Genomic DNA, 10,616 nt, shown 5'->3' with positions numbered 1-10,616 from the left:
CCATTCTATAGGTTTTACTTCGGCTATTTGTTAAACCTAATTTAATGTAAGAAGTGTTTCTCTGAGTGCAGAGATAGGCAAGTGAAAACGCTGCAGCCCTGTACTGTTGCATTCTAGTACTACTTACTTTTCAGTAACAATGCATGCAGTAGTGCATGCACTTCCTTTATGTCACTTTAGATTTATGGTTAGCTTTGTACCCAAAGATTTCTTTATCTTAAATTATTGTTTGTCCATGCTGTGCTTTTTTTACAGGGTGTCTTCTGGTCACCAACATTGATGGACGAAGCGTCAGCTGCAATGGAGGAGTGCCGCTAATAAGAGGAATTTTTTTCTGCATGCAACTTACTTACCAATTTCAACAGGACAACTACAACAACAACAGATACAGTATCCATTGTTTTTTTCTATTTACTGTGACTGCATTTCTTGGATCTCTCTCTGCTTCTAAATTGATCCCTTAACACTTCACTTAGTCCACTCCACTATCACATCTGCACCACACATAGTCATTTGTAAGTGCTCCTACGTAATTCGCAAGTCACAGCACGCCCTAGCCCGTAGAGGACTGGGATGGCCCCAATGATGAAGCATGTCACCAAGGGGCAACCCTGGTGAGTGAGGGGACACCTAGAAAAAGAGCAATTTCTCCTTTTCTATCTACTATACCTTCCAGACCAACACCATTGAGTGTTGTGAATGGATTTATAGTGACCAGCAAGGCTCTCAGGTATCTGGCAACAGAGACCTTATGTTGAATATAGTTATCAATAATTCCACACACGCCCTGTACTGTCGCATTCTTTCTTCCACAGTTGTCGAAAGTACTACTTACTTTTCACTGACATGCATGCAGTAGTGCATGCACTTTCAAAGATTGATGGATAGGTTTGTACCCAAAGATTTGTTTATGTTCAATTGTTTGTCCATGCTGTGCTATTTTTTCTTGTCTCCCAAAACCTTTCCCAAAAAAAACCCCCGTACCCATCCATTTTTCAAACCCTAACCCTCTTCCCCCGGGCTGTGTGGTTTTGATTGATGTGTGACTAAATTACAGCAATAAATCCACACACTTGCTGGGGAGGATAAGGTGATAGCAACAGGCTGGTGAAGAAATCCGTGGATATATTCTTACTCTGCTTGACAAAGACCCATGGCTAATGTCAAAGAACTTCAACCGAATTAGTAGTTATACTTTACCATTTGTTAGGCTACAATGTGGCACTGTTCTAGTGTACTGTCACCTGCTATATTCTCTATTGTACCGTTGTATTGCTCAGGACAAACCAGATTTCATTTTCTTTTTTTTCATAGGCATGCAACTGCCACTGTGTCACACCACTAGTACCACCGCTATGAGGAAATTTCATCCGCCCAGGATTGCCAACCTTAATCGCCATTTCCCGTGGAGCCAGCCCTGTGCCTAGCCCTACTTTGAAACACAAATTACAGGTAAGATAAGCGTTTGGTGGGAGGGAGTATAATGGAGTATTAGGAGAGACGAGAGACTGACGGTAGTACTACTAAAGTCCTAGGACTCTTGTTTGGGCATTTACACTTAAAGGAAGAAAATGGAACTAAACTTTCAGGAAAACAAAGTTACGTTAAACCCCCACCCACCAGGCAAGCAGTAAAAACAGGTATGGTCAGATAAAGTTTCAAAAAGTATATTTTTATAGCCTCAACAAAATAATCTCCCGCAAGACCCTCCCTAACCCCAATGGTTGTCCTTTAAAAGTCCCAAACCCAACTCCCAATTCCCACCCCCCAAAAGTATCTAAAAAAGGGGCAAGGGACACTATGGGTGGATGCTGTTGACTTTTTGGGCCAGGGCATCATACTCCTCGCGGAGCAAGGCGTGCTCTAAGCGGAGCCCCTCCAACACGTTGGTAAAGTGGTGGAGCTCCTTCTGAAGGTGGGACACCCTCAGGGTACTGCGGCGCAGGCGTGCCTTGCAGTTGCAATGGCTGTGAGAGGCAGCTGTTGTCGTGTCTGCTCGGCATCGGCATTTGGCTTTGGCAGCCCGGCTCGGTCTGGCTGGAGCACTGTGCTGGGTGGCAGCCCTTGGAGGCACGGAGGCCGATGCAGCCGATGTTGTTGTCGTGGTCGACTGTGCACTTTCGTCGTCCTCCAGGGCCACCAGCCGGCGATATTCAGTCACAGTGGCATCGATCCTCCGTTGCCAGGCCGCTCTAGCCAGCTCCTTCCTCCTTGTTGGTTTGGAAGGAGCATCTATATGAAGAAAGAAAGACATAGTCTGTAACCAATGCTCTTTAAGATTAACTTAATCATTCAGCAGAAATTTGTGTTACAGTACAACTAGCAACTTGCAAGCGCATTACATAACTATTGAGGCCAGTATCTATCTAACCTCCCACTTCTTCATCCTTGCTCTAACATTAGTGGGAGTTTAAGGAACAAATTCTAGGAGCACTATGGACTTCCATTGGAGTCGACTATGAAAGTACACCAGTCTTATTCTTCTTCTTGTCTCTTGTTTAGGAAAATTGGTACGCTATCTTCTGCAAGCCGGCATAATGCCAGCGCAGTGAACTTGCACCCGAGAAAAAGAGACGCACGCCATGGTGAGTGACCTAGACTTGAGTTACTGTACCGGTCCAGTACATGCAGGTGGTGAAGCTCTTACTTTTCTATTACGGGTGGCACTGAGAATACTCTGTTACAAGGGCTACTGCTTAATTAATTTAACTTTCACCCTACAGTGCAAATGAGTACTAGAAATGGAAAATGAAGAAGATAAATAATCTGATTATCTATCACTTCACATGGGATGTTTTTGCTTACATATGGGATGACTTTAGGTGCTTTGCTTTTTATTGAGTGACCAGTGATACATCCACACATGAATGACTGAGTACTACTAAACTTATTAAGAGAGGTAGGGAGTGGCCACCGTAATAACCAGATCTATGCTGTGCTTGCAATACAAACTACTGCTACTATTGATGGTAGTATTTGGACAAAATTACAACTTCTTTTCCTTGCCTTTCCTACACTGGAACGGACGTGCGGGTGCAGTGCTACATGCTCTTCAAAGTTACACTTAGTTCATCCACTGACCGTCTACTCTCTCTAGATCATGGGTACTCACAAACTTTCTCTCAGGGGCTAAATTTACAGTGTAGTTTGTGGCCGAGGGCCGCACTGGTGGGGGCGGAGTCAGAGGGGGCGGGGCTAAAGCAAAACGAAAACTTGTGACCATGAGGTTGCACGCAGGTCCCTGCAGCAGATGCCTTCGTCCACTGAGCCACCAGACCCAGCATTTACATACATCTCTCTCCCTCCTGCTCTCCCTCCTGCCCTCCCTCTCCATCTCTCTCTCCCTCCTGCCCTCCCTCTCCCTCCCCCTCTGTCATCTCACTGTGTGTGTGTCTGTCTGTGTCAGCCTTCAGCCCGGGCTGAGACAGCTTCCTCAACGCGCACACACAGACAGCCACACCAAAGTACTTAACAGGTCTTTAAAAGACCATTAACATATTATTGAGGCTTTGTTTGTTGTAGCGCCCCTGCATCTCCACCCTGACAATCACTGCTCACCCGGCCCCACAGAGCAGAGGCTTTGTTCTATTTCACCTCTTTGTGGCCCTGCATCTCCACTCTGCTCTGTGGGGGCCGGGGGAGCAGTGATTGTCAGAGTGGAGATGCAGGGGCGCTAACAGGTGAAATACAACAAAGCCTCTGCTCTGTGGGGGCCGGGGGAGCAGTGATTGTCTGCAAGGTCTGCGCACCGCCAAGGAAGGCTTGCCGGGCCTCCACCGGCCCGCGGGCCGTACTATGAGTACCCCTGCTCTAGATACACATATGCTATCTAAGAGTCAGATAGTATCATGATCCAGGTATATGGACACATACAGTTTCTGTGTCACCCACCCAAACTGTTGTCCTTCCACCCATCATTGCTTCATCATTCACCCAGCCATGCATCTCATATTCTTTCCTTCCCAGCCACCTCTTCAATCTCAATAAGGAATATATAAGAGCTTACCTCTGCCCGCACCACCACCGTTTCAACTCTCACAGCCGTCACTACAGCCGCCGCCTCCTCCCCTGAAGAATTGCCCTCCGCCTCCGTGTCGAGCACCACCACCTCCGCGCTGGCCCCGCCACCAGATGTTCCACCTACAAAGTACATTTAAGAATGTTAGAATAAACCACTCACTAGTATTTGGTCTAGGAATGAAGACATGTGAAAACAATGTAATTTGTGACTGTCTACTCTAAAGTTAAAAAAAATGTCCCTTTTTCCAGGGAAGGGTGTTGTCTTGCTGCACTTTTTGGCACAACTGATGAAGGCTGGCTTTTTAACACGCACCATTTTTCTCCACACAGACAGAAGATGGACTTCTAACAACAAGATCAAGTTGAAACCAGGTGAGAGCTCGGCTCGACCACAAGAAATGTCTTCAATTAATCGTCAGCACTAACCACTTTTCCATTATCAGTTAAACGTTTAGTTTTATTATGACTTCATTTTAATAAATGTGTTTACTTTTAATAAAGCTTTTAAACTTAAATAGACTCTGTGTTTTTTGGTCCAGACTAGAGTGACTGAGCGAAAGGTTTTGCAATTTTTGCAAGCATGAGTCCGTGCTAAGCATGGGCGGAAAATCCGTTTCGCTCGCGGATTTTGCGGATTTTCTGTAAATTCGCAATCCGCGAGATTCGCGAATCTCCCGCAAAATCCGCAAATCCGCGAGCAGCGGATTTTATGGCTTGCTCGCACTGTTCGCGTGAGTTCGCGGCTTCCCAGTACAACTTCGCGCCCCGCGAATAAGCGCAAAATTGCAGAAATACGATCTTAGCAAAACTGAAACTACTTACCAGGTTCAAAAGTTCAGGCTCATCATTAGTAGCCATTTCCTGTAGTGCTTCCTGAGGGGCCCCTCCAGAGTTCAGTTGCCAGTTGCAACTATTATGTGACCCTGCTCTGAACCTCAGAATAGTTACACATATGCCACAAAGGTCCTGAATTACAGCTAAGGGAGACAAGCAGGAGCCTGGCTGGAAGTTCAAATCCATTAATCAGCCCCTAATTCATTATTGTCAGTTGGGGCAGGGCAGGTGTTGTAACTAATTTTGCAACAATGAAAGCACTTAGCAAGTGCAAAAGATCACAAATCAGGAAGCACTAAGGAAGCAGGTGCCAGCTAAAAAAATATTCTGTGACACATTAATCAGCCCCAAATTAATTCAGGTCACTTGAGGCAGGGAAGGTGTGCTTGATTTGCCACAATAATGTACACTGACTGGACAACCAGAGGGTGCTGTGATGAAACAGAGGGTGGCATGGGTGGGCCAGAGGGTGGCATGAGTAGTCAGAGAGTGGCAGTGGTGACAGAGAGTGGCAGTGATGAAGAAGAGTGTCCCAAACAGGCTGGACACGTAGAAACAACAAGTTCACGAAACTTGCGACCCGACAGGTAAGTTCGCGTTTTGCGAAATTGTACAAAACCCTCGCGAACTGGCAGAAACCCGCGCGAACACACAAAAAAAAATCAGCAAATTCGCGAGAATTCGCGGATTTTGCGGATTCGCAAAATTCGCCCATGCTTAGTCCGTGCCTCTGACACTTCTTGACTCTGACTCCGTACTCTTGAGCTACGTTGGATAATCATCATTGGGGATCAATCATCGATGAATTCGGGAGGTAAATGACTGTGCAACACTATGTAGTCAGTCAGTAAGGACATTGGGGGTTCAAAGTCTGTTATCACAGAGGTATGTGGAAACTCTAACAGCGCCTATTATAATTGATAAGCAATGCACTATTTATTGTCCATAGTTCTGTTTCTGCAGAAGAATTGTCCCCGCAACAGTAGTGGTATGGATTGTCCTTCTATCCAAACCAAAAGGTAGTATCTTATTCTTTCTTGGTGGTCATTCACATTTTAAAGTTGGGAATTTTCAAAGCAGATAGAACACTTCAAAAGACATTATGGACAATCCCAGAGGATTGCACTAAGTTGATAGAGCTATTGCTGACTAGAATGGGAGTTTCACCAACCGTGCAATCTTAGTTAGCTACACAGACAGACTAATAAGAATAATCTAGTAATACCACAGGGAGTCAAAGTAGAGGCAGGATAAGAATTTAGATACAGTCTACAAGAAGATCAAAGACGATTTTGAAAAAATCAAATGAGGAACGCTAGGAAAAATAGGTACTAGTCTAAAATGAAAACTTACTGGGGCCAGCAAAGGAGCCCTCGCCTGCCCGATCCTGGCCCTGTTCAACAGCATCCGCCGCCGCCTGCTGCTCCTGTGTCCCCTCGCCCCTGGGGGGAGCTGACGTACAACATGAAAGAAAGAACAGAAAACATGGATGATTGTTGCTTGTCAATGTCAACCAAATCAAACATTTCAAAACAACAATAACAAAATATTTCCGCGAAATTATATTGATTAGGGTTAGTTTTCATTGATTTGCGGACCTGCGACTTCGAAAGTCCTCGAGGTGCACCGATTTCTTTGCAAACAGTGGCAGCTGCCTCTGTACAGGGGTGGTGAGGCGGGGGGGGCACTGGGGGCATGCATGGAAAATATTTTAAAATAATCTTTACCTCGTTGCCGCCACATGTCTCTCCTCCATCCTCGCTCTCTTCTACCGAAAGAACTCAGGCTCCCGGACTCTCCCAGCCAATCACAACCCTGCAGGAGTAGCATCGTGATCAGTCTGAGTGGTCTGTTTGGCCAAGCCGTCATGCGCACTCTGGGTGGGAGTGCAAACCACTCCTGCTCCCTCTGACGGTGGTGAGCCCAGCCCCACCCCGCCATACCTGGGTGGAGTCCCGCATAGAAAAATAAAATGAATATAACTCCTGTTATCATCATTTCATTTTTCTCATGTACTGCTCAACAAGCAGTGGGCGACGCTCCTCCACACTAGCGAGGAGCCACCACTGAAAGAGCATAGTGTCAAGTCTGTGGGTTTTACACATTCTCAGTTCCAAGAAAGCCACCAAGATTTTTAATCTCACATGACCATCGTGGACGCTTCCAGATCTTTCCAGGGTTTGCATTATAGGCATGCCTAGTGCGGTTACAGCGATATCGTGCTACAGTTGCAATTGGCTTAGTGATTATCATCAAAACATGATACTATAACAAACCCTGATAAATTGTCAACGCTCTTACAAACCCTGATAGAATGTGCTTTTAGCAGCTTGGCAATGGCTATTGGAGTAACTTTGCATGATGCATCCTCAGCGTCCACCTTTCTCCTTTTGTGGAGAGCGATTTAGCTCTTGGCATTATCTGGGTATGCAGGGGGACGAGTTAACTCGTAATCTGGGTGACTAGGACAAACAGATTTAAAATGAGCCTGCAAAGCTAGCCGTAGACTTCTTATGCCTGCACGTCAGCAGTGCTGTACTGTAAGGTGCTGAAACAATCACAATTTTTAAAAAGGGTAATCAACAAGATCCTGCCAACTACAGGCCTATAAGTCTAAAAGATACCTTCCAAAAGATATATGCAAAACAGATTCTATCCAAGCCCAATGACTGGATAGAAGAAAACATTCTATCACAGTTTCATGCTGGGCTCAGGGTGAGAATGAGGACAATAATTCAGGGCTTTAGACTTTTATGCATAGGTTGGAAATACACAAATTTAATGGGAGGACATGTGTACGTAGTATTCATAGATTTGAAGGCTTCCTTCGATCATATCGCTAGGGACTCCCTTTGGAATTCTCTTGAAATCCAGGGAGTCGCTGGAGATCTTCTGGCACAGATAGTCAGGCTCCATGAAAACAATTATGCAAATTTCAGACGGGGACCCAGGGGCGAATTTTGAGAGGCGATCCCTGTAAGAAGACGAGTAAAGCGGGATGTGTACTGGCACCCACTTTATCTGATTATATGTAAATTATGTGGTGAATCATCTCCAAGAGTGCAAATATGATTCACCAGAGCTAGGAGGGGAGCCAGTACCGGCTCTACTATTTGCAAATGATACAACTTTATTATCACAAACTCCGAAGGGATTACAAAATCTATTGAAGTTCATTAGTGAATATTGTGTTTTAAAATGCCTTGAAATAAACTCCAACAAAGCCAAATACATGGCGATAAAACCGCATAAAACGTAAGAAAAATATCACAGTTCAAAAACAAAAGCTAGAATATGTGTCAAATATTAACTACTGTGGTATCACATTAGACCCAAAATTGACATGGAATCCATACTTACACAAATGCAAGGCTACTCTGCTCCAAAATTCCATGCAAATACTGGAAAAAACATCAGAAAAGTGTATCCAAGGCAGTGTCTCCCGTTCTGGAGGTTTACAAGTACAGTGAACAATCCTCAACTCTCTATTGCACAGAGCTCTGGGGAGCCATTAGGCAGAACATGCTCACAGGGGAGAAAAATAAGTTCTTAAGGAGGCTGCTACATTTGCCTGTACGCATACCCATGATTCCTGTCATCCAGAAATCTCAAAATAACATGCATAGACCAGCAAGTCACACTGAGACCTCTGTTATTCTAGGTCTGTTTATGGACCACAGAAGAACTTAAAAATAAAGAGGGGCTAATCAAGATTCTGAGACTTGATCACCATACAACACTTCAATGGGTCAGACACGTGCGAACATGGTTTTGCAAACAGGGGTCGATTAGGATGGCGGACGGAAACGTGTTCCGTCCGCCATGGTCGCGGTAAAAATACTCCCGACTGCTCCGCGGATAATCTGCGGTAGCGATTAGGTTATAACTGACAGCAAACACTGACCGCGGCGGACGGATCACATCAAACACCAACCGCGGTGGACGGATAACATGAAAGACCACCACAGGCGGACGGTACTACATAAATTCCCACCGCCGCGGACGCAAACACCGCGGAAACAGGGCCAACCGCCGCACGACCTGCGGAGGGTCCGGCCGCACGATCAGGATAACCCCACAACCCCAACGGAACTCACCAGCTCCCATGACCGCCACAGAATGATCAGAAAATGGAGCATGACTGCGGAAGGACCAAACGAACATCACCCCTGCCGTCAAACCGATTCTAAAATGGCGGACGGAAGTAAATGCAAAACACACAAAACCGGACACTCACCCACCTGAAACACCCCCCACCAACTACACGCCCCATTGCCCCCCCCAACACAAACAAGAGCACCCAAGTCACCACACCCACAGAACACCTGACTGCCAACAACCATTGGGACACAAGAACCACACAGAGTATAAAAGGAATCCCTCCCATTACCACAATCCTTTGCATCATAGCACACCTGGAAGAAAGAGGCAGAATACCACAAACAACAGAGACACACACACACACATAGAACCTGCAAACCAGCACACCCACCACACAAACCTTCACAACACCATCCCTACATACCACACACCTGCACGCCCCACCCCACACCACCCACAACACACACCATGGCACCCAAGAAAACCCCCAAGTTCACAGATACTGAGTTGAAGGTAATGGTGGATGAAATCATCCGTGTGGAACCACATCTATTCGGCAACCAGCAGACCACCTTGGCAACCAAAACCAACATGTGGAACAGGATAGTGAGCAGAGTGAATGCTTCAGGGACCGTGCCACGCACCAAACACGAGATTCAGAGGCGGTGGCACAACTTCAAGGCAAGGATGAAAGGAATCAGGGCGAAGAACCACCTGCAGGCACACCACACTGGCGGCGGCACTCCCCCGGAGCCCATACCAGGATGAAAGGAATCAGGGCGAAGAACCACCTGCGGGCACACCACACCGGCGGCGGCACTCCCCCGGAGCCCATACCATCTACAGAATGGGAGGACAAGGTGCTGGGCATACTGCACCCTGAGAGCCTTGAAGGAATACAAGAGGGACTTGAGGCTGGTAAGTACAAACCAATGACCACTATCACACAGCACTATAACTCCCAATAGGCCCCCATGTTCACAGGGAGGGTGGGGGAGTGTGGGGGGGTAGGTCCAGCACTACAACTCCCAACAGGCCCCCATGTTCACAGGGAGGGTGGTGGAGTGTGGGGGAGTGTGGGGGGAGGGGGGGGGGTAGGTCCAGCACTACAACTCCCAACAGGCCCCCATGTTCACAGGGAGGGTGGGGGAGTGTGGGGGGGGGGTAGGTCCAGCGCTACAACTCCCAACAGGCCCCCATGTTCACAGGGAGGATGGTGGAGTGTGGGGGGGTTGTCCAGCACTACAAATCCCAACAGGCCCCCATGTTCACAGGGAGGGTGGTGAAGTGTGGGGGAGGGTGGGGGGGGGGGTTGTCCAGCACTACAACTCCCAACAGGCCCCCATGTTCACAGGGAGGGTGGTGGAGTGTGGGGGAGGGGGGGGGGTTGTCCAGCACTATAACTCCCAACAGGCCCCCATGTTCACAGAGAGGGTGGGGGAGTGTGGGGGGTAGGTCCAGCACTACAACTCCTAACAGGCCCCCATGTTCACAGGAAGGCTGGTGGAGTGTGGAGGAGTGTGGGGGAGTTGTCCAGCACTACAACTCCCAACAGGCCCCCATGTCCCGTCCCACAGCAAGATGGAGTCCGCCTACCATGTGCTGACCACTGCATCTCCCTCTTCAAACTCATATGTAGGTAGCCTTCTTCACAGGGGCAC

Source organism: Lissotriton vulgaris, unplaced genomic scaffold (assembly GCF_964263255.1).
Source record: "Lissotriton vulgaris unplaced genomic scaffold, aLisVul1.2 SCAFFOLD_3376, whole genome shotgun sequence".
Lineage (NCBI taxonomy): Eukaryota > Metazoa > Chordata > Amphibia > Caudata > Salamandridae > Lissotriton > Lissotriton vulgaris.
The sequence above is the reverse complement of the archived record's forward strand: the minus strand, read 5'-3'. Positions refer to the sequence as shown.